Source organism: Rhinopithecus roxellana, chromosome 20 (assembly GCF_007565055.1).
Source record: "Rhinopithecus roxellana isolate Shanxi Qingling chromosome 20, ASM756505v1, whole genome shotgun sequence".
Lineage (NCBI taxonomy): Eukaryota > Metazoa > Chordata > Mammalia > Primates > Cercopithecidae > Rhinopithecus > Rhinopithecus roxellana.
The window spans coordinates 58,247,907-58,268,951 of record NC_044568.1 but is presented as its reverse complement, the minus strand read 5'-3'; the positions used below and the strand labels follow the sequence as shown (position 1 = coordinate 58,268,951).

Genomic DNA, 21,045 nt, shown 5'->3' with positions numbered 1-21,045 from the left:
AGCTTGGAATTCTGTAATTTTGTTTTCTTTTGTTACTAAACCTGGCAACCTTCTGCTTTTAGGCTTTTGCTCAAAGAGCTCCATCTGCTTGGCAATTTTCTACGCCTTCTCCATCATGCACTATCTTGTTCATCCTTTTAAGTCTAATGCAAAGGTGAGTTCTCTGATGAGAATGCCTCCGGTACCTCACTGCATTGTAAAATCCATCACTGGCATTTCCAGTATTACCCAGCATTATAAACCGAATGCTAAGCTCTCCAAGGCAGGGCCCATGGACTCAGCTCTGAATCCTCAATACCTGGTGAGATGTGGCATGGAGAAGGCATTCAATACTGAGTCATGAACAGAGCTATGGAGAAGGCTTGCCAGTTCTGCCATTCCCTGTCATATATTTCTCCTTTATCTTTGAAATTCTTTGAAATGCACCAAAATTCCTGCATAGAAATTGCTTCTCTCTCTCTGTATTTTATTTATTTATTTGTTTGTTTATTTGAGACAGGGTCACACTCTGTCATTCAGGCTGGAGTGCAGTGGTGAGATCATGGCTCACTGCAGCCTCAAACTCCTGGGCTCAAAGTGTCCTTCTGCCTCAGCCTCCTGAGTAGCTGGGACTATAGGAGTGTACCATCATGCCCAGCTGATTTAAAAAAAAATTGCAAAGACTGCATCTCACTGTGCAGCCCAGACTAGTCTTGAACTCCTGGGCTCAAGTGGTTGTCCTGCCTCGGCCTCCCAAAGTGTTAAGATTACAGGTGTGAGCCACTGCTCCCAGCCAAGAGTGTTTCTCTTTCTCATTTTGAGCAAAAGATATCTGGTCATTGTAAGATGTCTGAACCATATTAACCCCTTGTATTAATCTCCTAGGGCTGCCATAACAAATGACCACAAATGAGGTGGCTTAAAACAGCAGGAATTTATTCTCTCACAGCTTAGAGGCTGGAAGTATGAAATCAAGGTGCCGGCAGGGTCACATTCTCACTGAGGTCGCTAGAGGAGGGTCTGTTTCATGCCTTTCTCTTACCTTGTGGTGGTTGCCAACAATCCTTGGCTTTCCTTGGCTTGTAGACACATTGCTCCAACCTCTGCCTCCATTGTCACATGGTGTTCACGTGTGTCCTTCCATCCTCTTCTTTCTGTACATATCCGTATCTCACATGACATTTGCCTCTGTGTGTGTGTCTCTTCTCCTTTTCTTATAAGGACACCAGCCACATTGGGTTGAGGGCCCACCTTATTCCAGTACAATCTTATCTTAACTTGGATCGTGATTATATCTGTGAAGACCCTATTTCCAAACAAGGTCACATTCACAGGTACTAGTGGTTAGGACTTCAACACACATTTTGGGTGATATAGTTCAACTCACAACAACCCTGGACAAGTGACTTCTCCACTCCAGGCCTCCATTCCTGCATCTGTAAAATGGTCATAATCTTGCTTATCTTGCTGAAGTCAGGGATTGAATGAGATCATGCATAGTGCCTCCTGCATTGGAGGGCTGTGCCTATGACTTCTATTCCTGTTTCTTTCTAGTCCCCTGCTAGCTGTCTGCAGCATGAAATATTGACAATAAAGGAAGTTCCAGCAGGTAGAATTTTGGCTCACAGAGGCCAAACAGAAGCACAACATTCTATGTGTTCTTTCAGAGCTCGCTTCCTTCCAGCTGGAGGACTTTTCCTTGTAGTGTAATCCTCTGCTTAACTTACTCTCATCTGTGTAGGATGCAGGGGCTGGACATGTGAACTGACTTTAATAAAGGTTTCGGGTGATTCTAGGACACCAGGCCGAGATGTGTGTCTTTGGCAGTTTACCCCTGTCATGAGTGGTTATTTTTTCATGGTCAAAACAAATAAATACGTAAAAAGTGCCTAAAACCTATAGGGAATCAAGTTTCCAAACTCTGTTCTTGCGGCTGACTTCTGAATCATAGTGTTATAATTAAAAAAATAAAACACAAAATTGCACTTGGCCATGAAACATAAATTGTACCTTTGTAAAGGTCAAATACTAGTTGTGATTAACCAGACGAGTCACACTTTATCCTGGTTAAAACAATACTGAATTTTAAGACTACTTATAGGATTTCCGCACCCCTCTACCCGACCCTCTTTCTTGCAGAAATTTACAGTTGGAATCTTATTTGAAGTGGGGTTTTATTTTTATTTGTATTTTTTTTTTTCAATTTGTGAGATGATTTCCATTGGTTTGGCAATCTGTGCTTGAGTGATGCTATATAGCATTATCAGGGTGCCGACAGCTGCTCTGGCATAAACAAGTGGTGATGCGTTGAGCTGGCACATCCGTATGGTTTGGAAAATAAAATGAAATAAAATAAAAACATTTGTTATCATTTGGAGTTTTTGAACACAACCAGCTTCAGCACAACTTTAATGCCTCGCATGGCTTTCTTTAAAAACTAAATAAATAATTTTAAATGAGAACATTTTGTTTCGCTAGGAAGAGTGGTTTACTGTGTGGATGGGGAGAGCAGCCTCTGTTTCCAGCAGCTGTTGCTCATCTTTGGCCCGGGGTCTCGTGATGGGTCTGCTGTTGGCTAAAGCCGAATGCTGGATCAGTGGAGCTAATGGAATCTCCGTCTGCTTATCATCTCGGACACTGCAGAACATTGGCCCTCCGAAAATCCTGGCTTTCTAACCCCCTTTCTCCCCCATCCCCTCCCTACCACCCCAGGAAATTCTCTGGAGGGCTGCTATGGAGGCAACAACACCTAAAAATTTAACATTGGTTCTTTCTTCTAGAAAGCTAAGCTCAGGATCAGGTTTGGTATTAGAAGATTTTATGCTTTTATGCGGTAGTAATAACAATGCCAGCCACTAATAATTATGGCGATCAGTGGTGACATTATAAAACACTTTTTTATTTACAAAGCATCTGGGCATATGTAGCCTCATTTAGGGGGTCTCAGGTGTCAATCAATATTCTTATTCCACTTCCTAAAGATGTGATATTGGCGCTTCCCACGACTTAAAGGCGTAACCACTCCTATTTCACATGTATGAAATGGGAACTGGGAGTTCTACTCCAAGGGCTTATCTATGACTCTTTTGGGTGACTGGCAATACGAACGAAAATCAGACACACGCTTAGACATCTGCAACACCCACAAGATCATATAAAACGTTTTTACTTTTTGTGACAGGACTTTCGCTCATTGTGACCATATTGTTTCTTTCAATTGATTGGAAGTTCCACTGGTCTCTTTTACATGCCTTCATGCTGTTTCTTAACAATGAAAAATAAATGAATAATTTTATAATAAACACAGATTTTAAAGTGGATGGTATCTAAACTCCATGTAGGCAAGGACCTAATTGATCTTTTTCATCCTGTATTCCTAGTGCCTGGGAGAGGGCTGGCACTAAGTGTTTCTGGACACGTCATCTCACTTCTCTGAACTTCAGCTTTTACACATATAAAATGGGGACTGGATTTCCTATTCCAGAGTGCTGGCACATAATAAGGACTCAATATATATGAATTAAATGAATGAATAAATAGATATATAATCTAGGGGTAGGAAGTGGATAACTGTAGATGTTAGGCAGAAGTGTGCTGATAAATTAGCTTAGTCCTGATTGGTAATCATGGCCGATTTCATGCTGCCGTTAAGAGGTTACAGAATGCTGAGTTGGGAAGAGATCTTTCCAATCAGTTCCTGTGACCCGTGGCACTCCCACTCCAGCACATCTTTGACTTGGGTGGTAAAATAGTTGCAAACCCTTGTTCCACTTCCTGTTTGTTTTCGGGAAGTTTCTCCCTCAGGCAGAAAGGTTTGGGGACTTCCAAATTGCTCGAGTTTACATAATTCCTATTCTCTGGCCAATGTCAGAGTATTTTTCTTTCTTTTGGCAGAGAAGAGAGAAGAGTATGAGTTGCCAGGTAGTGGATGCAGATGAAAGAACCGGTGGGCCCACTGGTTGACCATTGGTGGTTGGGGCCATCTTACACAGAAAGTTCATCCTCTTGCCCTTTCCTACTGTGTTAATATGGGAACACTCCTTCTCCTGTCCTTTATGCCTGTAGTGATTAACCTGGCCATTTTTAAGTAGGCTATGCTAGGAAGCACCTTTGCGATTCCTGCTATTTCATAGGCTTTGCAAAAGTCCTAGGTTTTTGTTTTCTTCCCAAGATTCATTTCCTACCAGTTATATCTACTATTTCCCATCCTCTCTGGCAAAATTGCAAGGAGTGGTATCAGCACATCTTTGTACAGTAGGCGAATATATTTGGAATGCTTATTTCTGAGAGCTGTTGAAGACGACTAACAATTTTACACCACACAGAAGGACTGACAATAAATTTAGGAGTGGCAAATGGAACCACTGTTCTGTTTCCCTCTCAGTAAATAAATAACTGCAAAACCTGTACTCCAATACCAGAGCGTCAAATCCATGGCGCTCAGTTGATTAACAGTGAAAATGTCTTTGTGAAGACGATACATTTAGAAAAGTCCTGAGGCTCGCACCAGAAGCTGACACTGAAGGTTTATTTTAATGTAGCGCGAATCAGAGCGAACAACGTGAAAAGAGTTCTATTTCTCCTGGAAGGATGCCACTTGTTTCTACTCCCAGGGAAATGTCTTCCAAGTTCTTTACCAAATCTGCAAGCTGAACCAACTCAACTGTGGCTGCCTTGCCCACCTGAACACCTCAGGATCCACCAGCAGCCCAGGACACCTCGAAGCTGGTACAAGGTCAGTACCAGAAATCATGTCTGAGTGGTTTGCAATGTAATGCAAAACTCAATGGAATGAGGAGTTTTTTGTGGCCTTGTATTTTTTTTTCACACCACTGAAAGCCAGTGTTTATGTGGGGGCATGCTTAGAGATGGAAATTTGGAAGGAAAGTCCACCACAGCATTTATGCAAATTGGGGATCCAGCCATATTATCTGTTGAACGACACCAAGCAGATGAATGTATATTAACCACATTAGAAGTAAAACAAGAAAGTCGTGAGAATGATATGGAGGAGAAGGAGAGAAAAAGACAAGGAGGGAGAGAGGGAGCAAGAGGGGAAAGAGAAAAAAGATTGATGGATTGAAAACTCTGCCATCCTTTATAACAATGTGTTTGCACCTGCTGTTCCCTTGTCTAAGAATGCCGTTCCACCCTTTCTTCACCTGGAGAACTCCAGCTCAACCTGTGACCTCACCTTAATGTTGTTTCCTCAGGGAAATCTTCCATAAGCCACAAGACTGGGTCAGGTCCCCATATTATGTGGTCTGATGAAACTGTCTTCTTTTTTTTCGGTAGCACACGTCATGATGTCATGATCATAATTATGTATCCTGGTCTATGTGATTATCTGTTACATGCTAGTCTTCCTGAAGGATCAAAAGTTCTGAACTAGTAAGATTCCAAAAGCCTAGTGCTGGCCTTAGCTGTGAACAGGGCCTTCAAGTCACCCACTGTGTTGGGGCATGATGAATGAATGGATGTTTAAAAGAACTGCACTTTATTATCTGAGCCTTCCTCGTTTAGCATAGTCCTGTCCACATGCACATAGCCCAGGCCAGCCTTGTGAGATAATCAAGAAAGGAGCTCAATTCCCATAGCTTTTTGGTGCCATTTCTCAGGTCCCGATAGATTCACTGATTTGCCAAGAAGCAGCACCAGTGGGTCAGAGGCAGAGCGTGAACGGAATTCAGTCTCCCAATGCCAGGGTCCCTCCCTCAATTCCCACTCCTCAGTAGACAGGTCTCTCTGCAGAAGGGGAAGGGGAGGGTTGAGGGTTTAGGGAAAGGACAGTAAAAAGGCAGGAAGAGTAATCATGACAGAAGAGATTTACTCCTGCCTTCTTCTCCTTTCTTTTTGCATTAAGGACAAGCGTCGCCTGCACACGTCAGCACAAATGGGAACATGATGAGGTACCACTTTTTCCAGGGCTGTGACCAACTCCTCAGGGCAGCAGGCAAAGCTGTCCCTCTGAGTTAGCCCTTGAAGTTTTCCTCAAATTTCTTGCTGCAGGGAAGCCAAGCCAGTCAACCCTAGGCTTCCACTGGGAGCTGTATTCCTTCCTTCCTTCATTCATTCCCAAAATATTTTTCAAGGGTCCACCATGTGCCAGGCATTGTGCTAAAAGTGGTTTGTGTAGGCTCAAGTGAGGCCTGCGGGGTGACCAGCTATCCCAGTTTCCCTGGCGTGAGAGACTTTCTGTGTGCAAACTAAGACAGCTGGTTACCCTACTTTGGGCGTGAGCTTAGGATGCAGTGTAACTTTCTGTACAGAGTGTAATTCTGAAGAATCACACCAAGATCACCTTCCTTGCTAAAATGAACATCCTCAAGCTCCAGTCCATACCAGTGATTCCAAATCCTCTGAGGCTGGAAACCTATGTTGAATCAATTCTCCCAAGTTATTATTATGCATATTTAAGTTTGAGAACAGCTGGACTAGTGCTTAGGCGTATGAACTTTAAAGCCACTCAGGCGTGGATTCAAATTCCACTCCCACCATTAAACATCTATGCACATTTTTACAAATTGCTTAATCAATATGGACTCTAATTTCCTGATTTGTAAAATGGGACTGATAATACTATTTTCATCATGTTCTTGAGTGATGCTGCCTAGAGTTGAAGGAGGCCAGGAGTAACAGAAGCTGGAGGAGGCCGGGGTGGATTCTCCCCTGGAGGCTTCAGCAGGAGCACGGGCTCCTGACACTTCGGTTCCATCTCTTGTTTAAAGGCACCCAGTTTTCCATCATTTGTTACAGCAGCTTGGAAAACTCACACAGAAGTGAAGCCCTGACCTACCCCTGAGCACCCCTTGTGGGCTCTAAGCAGGGGTGAGTACTCCTTTCATTCAGGCTTGCATGCCCAGGCCCCATGTAATGTAAGTAATGAACAGATTACATATTCTTGAAAAACCTGTAGGCCCCGACGATAGCAATGTTTTTTATTTTTTATTTTTATTTTTTGCGATACAAAACAACAACAATAACAGAAAACCAAAACTAAACCTGAACTAGAAATGCAAGAGAAATATGAAGCAATCGAAAGTTGCATAGTTGTTTCTTCATTCCCCTGAAGGTATGCCCAGCATCTTGTAGGTAGCTTGGTGACATTTCATGGTGATGTTTTACAAGTTGGTTTTGGCCATAGTCACGTCCTTTTTTTTTTTTTTTGAGATGGAGTCTCACTCTGTCGCCCAGTCTGGAGTGCAGTGGTGCAATCTCTGCTCACTGCAACCTCTGCCTCCTGGATTCTCCAGCCTCAGCCTCCCAAGTAGCTGGGATTACAGGTGTGGGCCACCATGCCCAACTAATTTTTGTATTTTCAGTAGAGACAGGGTTTCATCGTGTTGGTCAGGCTGCTTTCAAACTCCTGACCTCGTGATCCACCTGCCTCAGCCTCCCAAAGTGCTGGGATTACAGGCGTGAGGCATCGTGCCTGGCCCCCTTTATTTTTCTTATGTGGCTGTGAAGTCTCTGGGCTGCTTTTGGGTTCTTCCTTCTTGATGTAGCACAAATTCTAACTTCTTGGCCATGTTCCTTTCCTCTCCAGAGTTGCCACCACTACCTCCACGTCTTGCAGCCCCTCTTCCCTTCCATTTGACTGCCACCTTCTTCATTGCCCAGGAAAAAAATAATGAAGTTTCACCATTTAAAGTGTTTCAGTGCAGCTTGCTATGGGAACACTGGAGAGTAACCCAAATGGTCAGTTGTCCTAATAGCCACCATGGATTGGATGGATGCTAACAACAGGCTCAGAACTCCCCATCTGTTGCCTCCTTTTATCCACATGAGAATCAAACAAGTAGATGCTGCTGGTATTACTGTACTTTTCTCATTTTACAGGTCAGGATGGGGAGGGTTGAGAAGGTTAAGGAAGTTGTTTGAGGTCACACTGCAGTTAAGAAAGGAAAAAGGACTTAGAAGCTTATTCTTCCAACTTTAGAACCAAAGTCAGTGACCAAGGCCCTGCTTAGAACTTTCTGAAGGTCGCAGCTGGCCTTCTGCCTGGAGTTTTGACTTCCTTTCTGAGATAGGAACTTGAATGGCAATCACAAGAAAGTTCAGAACTTCTCTTTCATATTTTAGGCATTCCTTTATTTTTAAAATTTATTTTAATTTATGAATACTAATTGTATATATGTATAAGGCATGATATGATATTTTGATGTGGCTACCTTGTGAAATAACTAAATGGGTCTCATTACCAAGTCTGGCACCTCACATATGTATTTTTTTGTTTGGTAAAACATTGAAAATCTATCCTTTTAGCAATTTTGAAACATACAATGCATTTAAAAAATTATAGTCACCATTCTGTGCAATAGATTACTAAAGCTTATTTCTCCTGTCTAACTGAAACTTTGTACCCATTGATCAATATCTCCCTTTTCCCCATCCACATCCCTCCCCAGTCTCTGGTCACCAACATTCCGCTCTCTGCTTCTTTGGACTCAACTTTCTTAGATTCCACATGCAAGTGGGATTATGCAGTATTTGTCTTTCTTTACCTAGCTTATTTCACTTAGCATAGTATCCTCCAAGTTCATCCATGTTATTGCACATTACAGAATTTACTATTTCTAAAAGGCTGATATTATTCCTTCGTTTATATAGACCACATTTCTTTTATCCATGTATTTGTTGATGGGCACTTAGGTTGATTCCATATCTTAGCTAATGTGAATAATGCTGGAATGAACATTAATGTGCAGCTATCTCTTTGATATACCAATTTCAATTCCTTTGGGATATACCCAGAAGTGGGATCTCTTTTATTTTTGAGTGTGATTTAACTCCAGCCTCTCAGCTCTTTCTCTGAAAATCAGTGTGAACTAGTTATTGACAGATAGAATCTATTAAGCAGGACTTTTGTTTTGGAGGCATCTCTAAGGACTTGCAAATTAGGAGAAAATGTTTTTCTGGACCTCTGCAACAACACAAGTCATTTTGTTGGCCAGCATTTCCTAGAAGTCATTCCAGGTAATAGGTGTTCCTTGAACAACAACAACAACAAAAATTTTTCTTGAGCAAAGACTTGTAGGAAATCATGCCATGAACGTTTTATAACTGCTGGACTTCAGAGCCTTTTGTTTGCTAATGTAGTCTGAGGATCTCTAAAATGACGCTGTGATATGCATCCATTATCTTTTCATGAAAGGTAGCTACATTTGGGCTTCCACAGAGCAATTTTGGGGACATGTTACTTTGGCTTCTTCCTTGCAATTAGCATTTTCTTCTCTGTGACTTAGGGGGGTGTGTCCACATCTTTCCTGAGAGTTCATTATTTTCCAAGCCCAATCTATGTAAATATCAAATCACTTACAAGACGTGGCAGGCCTTCCCGATGATGAAATTGTCATGACTTCATCGTTCCTATAATCACCCAAATGAGTTCTGAAGTGTGGGCCTTTAGCTGCTGAAAAATAGGAAACAGAGTCAAGTCTGGCCCTATCTTGAATTGTATGTGACAGCTCATGCTCAGTTTCAGTGACAAGAAATGTGTTGAGCTAAAAATATTCTAAGCAGATGTGAATCTGGGACATGTGACTGCAACACACCCCTGCCTGCCATTTTTTCGACTTCTCGTGTCTCTCAATGAGCAGTCGCTACAATCTCAGGCCACCATAGCACCCGCTGCATGCAACTTGTTTCTGTGAGTGCATATCTGAGGCCACTGGAGATGGCTTGGTGGAGAATATCCCTACATCAGCCAGCCACAGTGGCTCCTAGCAGCCCCAGAGTGGATGGGAAGAAATAAATTCCATCACAGGTTAGGCCTAAGTTCTTCTTATGAAAATTCTTGTGCATTTGTTTTTTTCCTCCAGTCTTCCATATCATTAACAAGAGCTTGATTCTATCCTGTGGTTTGAAGACACATTGCTCCCATGATTCTGTAGAAGTGGGTTTCAAGTTGGTCCAGGAGAACTTGATGCCTATAGGCAAAGGTGGAATCTGCCCTCCATGCAAAAGGGGTGTGTGGGACTCTCTTGGGGGTTAGAGTCTTATATGGAAACTGAATTATTTTAAGAAGGCTCTTGGCTCACCTGCAGAAGATAAAAGCTAATACCTATCTATCTTTTAAAGAATGACAAACAATTACTATACTTCACTGAACACATCTTGTATACTATGCATAAGAGTCAATTGTAGCTACTTGTATTTATTGGGCTCTGTCATCAAAACTTTGGATACTGTCTTAGTGTCAAACCATTATGGTACTTTAGTGCATTGAGATGTGAGCTTGTGTTTTGATGGAACCAATGTAAGTTTTCATATCTCTTCTTTTCATCTTAGAATCTTCCAGGAATCTAAAAATGTGTGTGAGATTTCACGTGTAAAAGCTGAGTTATTCTGAATCCACATTTTCCTGAAGATTTTTCTTTGTGTGGTCAACTTTCTTGGAAAAATCCAGAAGTCATCATGAACTTACAACCCTGCACAAATAAATGTAATATTTCAGTTGAAGATTGAGAGCTGACATATAGGACAAGGATAACTGGTCCAATACAGACACAGGTCCTTTGAGTAAAGCAATATGATCATCCTTAAGGAGAGCCTCAGTATAGAGCCTAGTCAGAGCCAGTGGAAGTTTAGACTCTGAAAGAGTCAGCCAGGTTCCTCTTGGGAAGCCCCTACTTGAGAATCCTGCATGACAGAGTTTGACATCTGGCTCTGTTACCTACAAGCTTGACTTCATTCCTATAATCCTCCATTTCATCATCTTTAAAGTGGCGATGAATTGTGTCTAGACAGACAGAATAGATGCGAGGTCATCATGCCACAATGCACATAAGTACTTAGCATGTAGTGAGTACTATGCAAATGGCAGCTTCCATTGCTATTGATGAGTGTGACTTGCTGGGAGAATCATCCATCTATCTTCTATGTGCTAATTGAGTGCATGTGTTTCTTACCTCTCAGTGTGAAAGCTTTTTCAGGAAGAGTGGCAACATCTCAGGCTGAATCAGCCCTATCCAGGACTTGGCATTCCCTGATCTGGGCCCCAACCTATGAGTCATACAGCCTTCTCCATGTGGACACCACAGCAAATCACTTTTCCCATAATGAACAACCAGACACACTCCATTGTGGTGATGGAAAGTAATTATGAACGTAAATGATCTAACCAGACATGGGTTCCACCAAGGTTTAACCCCTGGTTTCCTTTTCTGCACAGTAATCACACACTGTCCCGTGGCAGCCACTGAGGGAGAATCATTACAGAGAATTATGTGATCCTTCTGCCCACCGAACCACAGGCTGGGGTGCAGGCGGGGGCATGGCACATCTGGCTTTATTTTGGGGTCTGGTGACACCAGGAACAGGGATAAATGCCCTACCTTAAGTATGGGCTGTTCCAGATCCAGGAGCAAATATCTAACAGGCCACATTCCCCTTTTTCCCAGCCAGAATGGAGGTTTCCATTCTGACGTGATATGGCCACAATGTCATTAGAACTACCAGCACTCATATTCCCCTCACTGTGATCCCTGCAGCTCAAAACACAGCCATCTAGGCTATGGTCTGCATAGGTCAATGTGACTCTAGTAATTCTGTTACTGCCTTTGCAATTGCTTTTTATGCTGGCACAAACACTGCTATTAATTCTCTCAATACCATGGCTAGGCAACCTTTATTCTGGGCCAAGCACTGAGCTAACCACTTTCACATATATTTCTCATTTCATCCCTATGAGGTTATACTGATACTACTCTCACTTCCTAGATAAATGGACTGAGAATTGAACAGGGTAAGGTGACATGCCCAAGGTCCTGTAGATAATACACAGCAAAGATAATACAAAGCAAAGATAATACACAGCTCACATGGCTCCTGGGTCGAAGCTAGTTGCCCCATATGACAACGGTCCTCTGCAGTAACAGGTCCATGTTACCAACATCAGAGTAGTTGAACTGATTTTGTAAACGTAATGCCTAGGAAATCTAACCAAGGCCATTTGTTGTTTAAACTGAAGCAAGAAGAAGATTGCAGTTATGAATAAAGAAATTAAGCAATTTTGGTATAGCGAGAGAATCCTGGCATTTGTTGCCATTATTTATTTATTTATTTATTTATTTATTTAATTTGTTTCTCGAGACAGGGTCTCACTCTGTCACCCAGGCAGGAGTACAGTGGTGTGATCTTGGCTATATGATCTCGGCTCACTGCAACCTCCACCTCCCAGGTTCAAGGGATTCTCGTGCCCCAGCCTTTGGAGTAGCTGGGATCACAGGTGCGAACCATCATGTCCAGCTAATTTTCATAATTTTAGCAGAGATGGGGTTTTGCCACATTGGCCAGGCTGATCTCGAACTCCTGATCTCAAGCAGTTCACCTGCGTCAGCCTCCCACAGTGCTGGGATTACAGGTATAAGCCACTGCGTCCAGGCGCCATTATTTATTTAGTTTTTAAAATGAGGAGTAATATAACTATAGCCAAGTATACATAAAGCATGTTAATCTTAAGTATACAGCTTAATGAGACAGGTTATCCATGTACAAATTTTTGTAAATTTGAATGTGTATGAGTTCTCAACTTAGTGTCACTGCAATAGCAAAACATTTCCACCCTCCAGAGGGCTACCATATGTCTCCCTCCACCACTGTACTCCTCCCTCTACCAATATTCAAATGGCCATCATCATCAATTTGTTTTGCCTGTCTTTGAATGTATATATATATATATAACAAAGAATGTATATATATACTTATATATGTACACTTTTATATATAATATATGTGTGTATATATATTATATATATGTGTGTGTATATATATATACACACATACATACACACAAACACACGCACACACACACACACTTTTGTCTGCTTTCTTTAACTCAACAAAATATCTGTGGGATTCTTCCAGACTAAATTATGCATGGACAATACTGTTGTACCAGTAGTTTGTTCTTTATTTTTTATTTTTATTTTTTTATTACACTTTAAGTTCTAGGGTACATGTGCATAACGTGCAGGTTTGTTACATATGTATACTTGTGCCATGTTGGTGTGCTGCACCCATCAACTCGTCAGCACCCATCAATTCATTATTTATATCATGTATAACTCCCAATGCCATCCCTCCCCACTCCCCCCTCCCCATGATAGTCCCCAGTGTGTGATGTTCCCCTTCCCGAGTCCAAGTGATCTCATTGTTCAATTCCCACCTATAAGTGAGAACATGCGGTGTTTGGTTTTCAGTTCTTGTGACAGTTTGCTAAGAATGATGGTTTCCAGCTGCATCCATGTCCCTACAAAGGACGCAAACTCATCCTTTTTTGTGGCTGCATAGTATTCCATGGTATATATGTGCCACATTTTCTTAATCCAGTCTGTCACAGATGGACATTTGGGTTGATTCCAAGTCTTTGCTATTGTGAATAGTGCCGCAATAAACATACGTGTGCATGTGTCTTTATAGTAGAATAATTTATAATCCTTTGGGTATATACCCAGTAGTGGGATGGCTGGGTCATATGGTACATCTAGTTCTAGATCCTTGAGGAATTGCCATACTGTTTTCCATAATGGTTGAACTAGTTTACAATCCCACCAACAGTGTAAAAGTGTTCCTATTTCTCCACATCCTCTCCAACAACTGTTGTTTCCTGACTTTTTAATGATTGCCATTCTAACTGGTGTGAGATGGTATCTCATTGTGGTTTTGATTTGCATTTCTCTGATGGCGAGTGATGATGAGCATTTTTTCATGTGTCTGTTGGCTGTATGAATGTCTTCTTTTGAGAAATGTCTGTTCATATCCTTTGCCCACTAGTTTGTTCTTTTTAATTGCTATATGGTATTCCATTGACTGGAGAGACCGCATCTATTTATGTTTTGACTAAGATAAGTAAGCCATTTATAAACATTCTTATATAGGTATTTTTGGACATATGCAAATATATGAGTATACATTCCTATGAATAGAATTTCTGAGTTATAGTGCAGTTGTAAGGTTCATTTTAATAGAAACTACAAACAGATTTCTAAGGTAGTTTTACCATTTTATATTCTTAACAGTAATCTATGACAGTTCTTCTCACATCCTTGCCAATACCTGGGGATGTCCTGACATTTATGTTTGATAAGCTCCTTGTACATTCTCTGTTTTATTGATAAAGCCTGAATTGTTTCTATGAAATGAATCACACACCCATTCATGCTTTATTTTTATCTTTTTGTGAGAAAGAATTTATGAAAAAAAGTATACTGGCCTTTACAGCCCTGCCCCTGAGATGGGGAATGGTAAAAACAAAACAAACAAACAAACAAACAAACAATAAAAACAGGCTTTGAAAAAAGGACCTTTAAGTCAGGATGGAGCTTAGATGAATAGAATTGCTACAGAAAGCCTACAACCAAAGTTTTATTTCATGCATGCATTATTCTGGGTTTATTGCAGTCCTCAAATCATATTTTATAACAAGACAAGCTTAATGACTGATTCTTTGCCATATACTTAATGAGCTGATGCATATACCCCAAGTTATCCAAGTCATCAGATGGCAAATGTTTTATTTAGCCTAGAACATTAAATATTTATTGAGCCAGTCCATGGTTTACTCGTTTATTCACTCCTTCATTCATTCACAAGACAAACATTTATTAAGCATCCACCATGGGCCAGGCACTGTGTTCAGCCTGAGGACATGACACTCAGTAAAACTAGCATATAGGTGCTGCCTAAAAAGACACAATAATACATATAATCAACACATATAATATGGCTTGCTGTGTTCAACAATAAGGAAAGGCAGTGTTTCATTATTCATTCATTCAGTACGCACCTAGTGATGAAGGCTCACGCAGATACATTGCTCATGTTCTGTACACTGGGGATGAGGAAGATACCTAGACCCTTCAGCTGCTCCTAAAAGCTTGTAGTCCCGGAAACGAAGGGAAAGTAGCCTGAATGCTATGGCCAGAGGTAGCTGAAGTATGGCACAAGGAATGAGGAGGGTTCAGATAGCAGATACTAGAGTTACACCCCATTCCGAGAGACCCTTTGTCAAGAACAACCAGACAGCATGTCTTGGTCCTGGAATCCCTCCCGACATTCTCAAAGACTTGTCAAGCACAGGGACTTGGCTATGAGTTGATGGAAAGGCAAAGCCATGCTAACCATGCTGTGTGCCAGGGATTGGACTTGCCATGTACATTCGTTGCCCTGTTTTTTGCTCTTTCACTCAATCACAGGCATTAAAATTAACATCAGTGTCAAAAACACATGCTAATGCATTTGCATGTAGAGAAATCGAGAACTCAGGCTTTCAACCCTGGATGCTTTTTATTCCCATGTCAAGAATTTTTGTAATTTTGAATGTGTGTGAGTTCTCAACTTAGTGTCACTACAATAGCAAAGGATGGCCAGTCAACATATTTAGGAAATCGATTTTTGCAATGATGAGAGTGCTGGTGGTATGATGATAATGTGTATACTGTTAGGTAAAAATTGTATACATTCTGACAATCATCCATTCTTAGTCCATTTTACAGATGAGTTAACTGAGGTTCAGAGAAGCATTTTGTTGCAGAGTCGTCTTGTAGGTAACATGTAGGAGAAGTGCAATTTGAGTTTAGGAGGTCTGCAATTCGGAGCTCCAGGGTCTGAAGCCATGAGGCTGTATTACCTTCCTGAGACATAGAGGATCCTTTGAAATGAACCAACCTGTAATTCACATCAAATGTTTCACATACTGCAGGCGATGAGATTATTTACCATATTCTCAGCGATACTTGAAAACTCATGGGCTTAGTTCAGATTTAGGTAAGGTACAAAGGCACATTTCAACTCTGCTATCCTTTAAACCCCTCACATTCCAGAAGAATGAGGTTGTCTCTGTTTTGTGTGATGTCAGGATTTCCCTGCTGGGCTGTGTCCACTCTGTTGGAGCTCCTTTGTCCTGGGAATCAAATGACTTAGTCTCTTTAGAGAAGTTGGGCACTTAGCCACTGGCCATGCTAAGTCAGAGAGCCAGGAGAAGTCATCTCCATCTCCATCTCTGACAGTGGGAGGGGCCTTCTCCACCACAGGTGTTCTCTGAAATGGAAGATAAATACCTTTTAGAAGTATTTTGCTGTTGAACACCACCTGCAACCCTGGTATTAAATGTATCATTTCTTTCAAAGGGATCCCCATTGTCTTTTTTGTTCAACAGACTGTGTATCTAACATGTGCTACTATGTGAAGAATGCCACAGACTTCCTATAGTTGGGTACCTTCTGCAGAGATTGGTAATATCTCTCAAATGTCAAACTTTCTTAGTTTTTTCAAAAGTGACACCGGGTAATTAAAAATAAACATCTGCTTAGAAATGCTATGAACCTTCAGATGTTAAAATACACATTTTTCCTACTTTTTTTTTCTCACCAATAATTTGAGAACTTACCCCCACCCCAGAATTACAAATGAACCCTTTTCAACACTCTCTGACTGTCTCATGATCCGAGTTCTAGTAAGCAATATGCCATTCAGAGAGAGCAAGTCCCTAAGTAAAGGACAGGCTCTTTGATGACTTGCAGCCCTTCTCATTCCTCCTCTTTGTGGTGTGTCTGTGAGAACTGGCTTCTGGTTGCTGCAACACTGGGAGACAAAATGCAAACCAAACAGATAATCCATTTCCAAGGTTTGCTTGCAGAGAGAGAGATCTATTTATGAAACATATATTGTTCGGTTTCAGGGGAAAATCATGTAATCATTGCAAGGGAGAAAGCATGGAAAGTGCTTTATTTTGCATAAAAATCCCCTTGCTCTATGATTTATGTAGCTGAGAGTTTTAGTCTGGGGGAGCATGGTCTTAGTATCCCACCAAAGGAAGATGGAATCTAAAATGCAGAGAGAATTGCCTGTCACAACAAAACATTGGCATTTATTAGCCTGGCATGAGGAGGGGCAGTGTGTGTGTCGGGTGGTGGGGTGGGGGGTCAGTGAAAAAAAAAGAAATAAATGTACTTTGCTTGTGGGAGATCTTTCAGACTAAAGAGGGACCCAAAGCTATGCATCACTACTTAGAGCAGACAAATCATTCCCCGCAATTAATATTTGAGGACTCAGCTGGGTTCTGCTGAACTTACGTAGGGTGTATGGGAAATCAGCATTGATTCAATTTACCAGTTACTTAGATGCTGCAAAGAACTGCCTTTCTTTCTAGTTGAGAATGTTTTATTGCAGTCAGCACCTGTTTATGAAATGCCCTCTGGGTATCTCTCCCACTTAAGAGGTATAGTCTCTTAGGATATCAGGGCTGGAAGGAAACTAACAAGTCTTTCAGCCCAAACACCTTATCACTTCTTGGATTTTCACCACCACATCTCAGAAAAGAAGCTGGAAAGCTTCTCCTTCAACACATCCAGAGATGGAAAGATACAAACCTTCCAAGCAGCTTTTTCTATTTCAGATAACTGTAGTTGTAAGAAAGTGGTCTCTTAACATTGAACCAAAATTTGGGCTTCTTCTAACTTCTGGTTTTGCTCCTTCTTTTGCCCTCAAGGCTACAGATTAAATGAAGCCTTTGATGAAGTGCATGCAGTTTGGAGTTTCACTCATGGGAATTCTTGTCACAAACCGAATGTGTAACCCAGGGTCTCTGGGTTTTTGGGAAGGCACTGTGTAAAAGTATCTACTTGTAACTGTTACACCCTGAGTTGTTGTTTCAGAAAGTTCCAAGAAGAAGCTTAGCCTTGGGAAAAACAAAAACTGGTTGAATCCAGAGGTGGAGATGAATGTTGGCCAACTCTCCTCATTGCCACACTAAAAACTCTGCTCAGAGAGGAGCTTATTCACCATTTTCTATTCATGCAATGTGTGTAGAAGCATGGTCTACAATAGCATGCCTGCTGCCTTCACCCTCCCTCTACATGCAATGACTCGGTTAACCTGCAGAATAAAAGTCCTGTTTTCACCTTTGCTGGGGGAGGTGCTGTTTTGGGAAGTATTCCCAGTGTCCTCTTCACTTTTTGCAAGTAACAGAATACCCTTTTTAAATCCTACTTGGTTGTAGTCATTGGAGTGTCGCCTGCCAAGCAATCGAACCCACCCAGGGTTAACAAATGCGGAATAACAAATGTCAGGTTTTAGGCAAGTTACTTACTCACTCAAAATAGGAAGATGTAAGTTCCATCAGTTGTCAATCATGATGAGATTTGTTCTGCTGCTGTAACAGACAATCGCAACTCTTAGTAGCTCTAAATGACCAGTTTAAATAACACCTCATCTTTGTAGTTTTGATAGCGATAAGAGGCAGCCAAATGCCTAGGCAGATAGGGGCAGGTTTCCCCGTGAAACCCCATCTCTAAGCCGAAGACAGTTTAAAGCCTGAAAGCCAAGCTCCACGTTAAATCCTTGGACTGGATTGAGAACTTGTCTTCCTGTTTGGTGTGTTTTTCTCTGATTGGTCCCCGCCATCCACCTGTTTCATATACACCTAACCTTTTCTCATTGGTTTTCTATGCTATCATGCCCAGCTGTGAGTGGTCTTTGCTTTAACCTTTCCTGCATAGTAACAAATCGATCAGCATACACCCCCGATGCTGAGTCCATAAAAGGCTCTGGATCCAGCCACACAGGGGAACTTTCCCATCTTCAGGTAGGGAGCCAGCCCCAGCATGTCCCCTCTCCACTGAAAGCTGTTTTCATTGTTCAACAAAATTCTTCTCTGCCTTCCTCACTCTTCAATGTCCAGCATATTCTCATTCTTCTTGGAAGTGGTACAAGAGCAAGGAACCACTGAAGGCGGGTACAAGTTATAGCACAGGCAAGTGGGGGCACGCCAGCTCTGGCTGAGTGAGGCCCAAATCGGGCATCGCTGACGAGGGATCCCTGGCTTGCAAAGTGACCAAGAAGAAAAGTCTTACATTAGTTTGGCTAGGGTGAGGCCCTGACCTCTGTTACCTTCACTCAGCCATCTCGCTGATGGAGACTCTGTATTGATAGGCACTCCACCCAGAAATTGTGCACTCACATTTCCTGGCAAAAGAAAGTTACACAGCTATGCCTGATTTTAAATTGCAATCCTAATATGACCCAGAAGGTGAAGAGCCAGAAATATTTGATGACTACACTGAGCCCACTTTCACTCACAGGCTTGTTTTGCAGGGTTAATGATTTAAGCCATGTGATATATGGTTCACAGAGTACCTGACACCTGCCAAGTATTCTTCTCCCAGGAGTTGGCAGATCCTTGAAGGCAATCTCTGGTTTAGACATTCTTAGCTCCTTCCACTGTTCCTCATGCTATGTTATCTTAAATGTTTTTGTTTTTACCACCCTAGTTCATCTCCTCTAAAAATCCTATCCAAATGTCCCTATTAATCTATGATCCACCAGAAACAATTTTCCAGCTGAATACAGAACCCAAGAGAACAAAATGATCTTCTTCCTTCTTCTAGATAATGCATCCTAAAATCTGACTTTTTTTTTTTCTTTTCTGGCAATCAGAGTGCACTGTTGAATTTACTGTCAATTAAACACTCTCCATCTCCTCTATGTATTTTTCTGTATTTAGACATGTTTCTCCAATCCCATACTTGAGTCATTAGCTTTTCAGTCACAAATAAAAGAAGTTTCACATTGTTCCTTATTAAAGAGCATCTGTTTGACTTGGCCCATTCTTCCCACCAGTTATAATTACTTCAGACCAAGGTCTTTCTCATCCAACATTCAAACAAACACTATGGAATGGGAGAGGTATGAAAGCATTCATCCCAACAAACAATGGTCTCACCATTTTGGAAGGCATCTTTTTTACTTCATTTTTTAACAGCTGTATTAATAGATAATTGAAGTACAATAAACTGAATATGTTTAAGGGTACGATTTTTATAAGTGTGGACCTTTGAATACACCTGTGGAACCATGACCAAAATTAAGACAATGAACATATCTGTCACTCCCAAAAGTTTCCTTGTGTCCTTGTGTTCCTTTCTAATCCTTCCTTCTTGCGTAGGAGATACTTTTTTTTTTTTTTTTTTTTTAAGAAGGTGTCTCTCTCTGTCTCCCAGGCTGGAGTGCAGTGGCATGATCTCGGCTCACTGCAACCTCCACCTCCCGGGTTCAAGTGATTCTCCTGCCTCAGCCTCCTGAGTAGCTGGGACTGCAAGTGCGTGCCACCACACCCAGCTAATTTTTGTATTTTTAGTAGAGACAGGGTTTCACCATGTTGGCCAGGATGGTCTCGGTCTCTTGACCTCGTGATCCGCCAGCCTTGGCCTTCCAAAGTGCTGGGATTATAGGCATGAGCCTTTGCACCCAGGCAAGGAAACATTTTTAAATCACTCTTTCTATTCTAAACTCCTATGTAGCAACTAACACAGTGCTGAGCACAAAATAGATGATTTATACATATTTTTTGGAGTTCTTTTTTTTTTTTTGAGACAGAGTCTTGCTCTATCACCCAGGCTCGAGTGCTGTGGTGTGATCTCAGCTCACTGCAAGCTCCGCGTCCTCGATTCACGCCATTCTCCTGCCTCAGCCTCCTGAGTAGCTGGGAATGCAGGCACCTGCTACTACGCCTGGCTAATTTTTTGTATATTTAGTAGAGACGGGATTTCACCATGTTAGCCAGGATGGTCTCGATCTCCTGACCTCATGATCCACCCGCCTTGGCCTCCCAAAGTGCTGGGATTACAGGCATGAGCCACCGTGTCCGGCCTATCTGTTGGAGTTCTAAAGAAGTGTCCAGAATATCTGAATACTTGTCATGTCCATATAACAATGCCCCAAGGTTGGTCCTCATGCAGAAGGTGCCATTTGATGCCCTGCATCTCACCCATTAGAACACAGATGATTACACAAGGACAGAGCCCCTCATCCCAAGGTGCCCAAGCTATGAACAGGCCAGTGGCATATGGGATGACCTGGTATAGGGCCTGGTCCAGAGGAGACCGGCCGCAATATCCAATTGAACCCCTCCAATCCTTCTTTGGGGAAATGGAGGTCATCATTCTGCTAATGCAGAAGTGGAGACATATTATAGTAACTTCTGGACCTTTTATCCTATCCAAGATATATACATTCAGGTCATTCCAAAGTATTTACTGAACAATTACTACATATTGGGTACTATTC

At 41.8% G+C, this 21,045-nt stretch overlaps 2 long non-coding RNA genes across 3 annotated transcripts in view; both read left to right on the top strand.

Annotated features, from left to right (window-relative positions):
- Positions 1-21,045, top strand: part of LOC115895246 — a 178,601-nt gene that overhangs the window by 21,776 nt on the left and 135,780 nt on the right. The window lies entirely within an intron of this gene.
- On the top strand, positions 4,668-8,183 carry LOC104676415. The gene is made up of 4 exons (XR_749908.2): positions 4,668-4,714; positions 5,843-5,888; positions 6,581-6,807; positions 7,526-8,183. It is a non-coding gene; the product is annotated as an uncharacterized LOC104676415 (long non-coding RNA).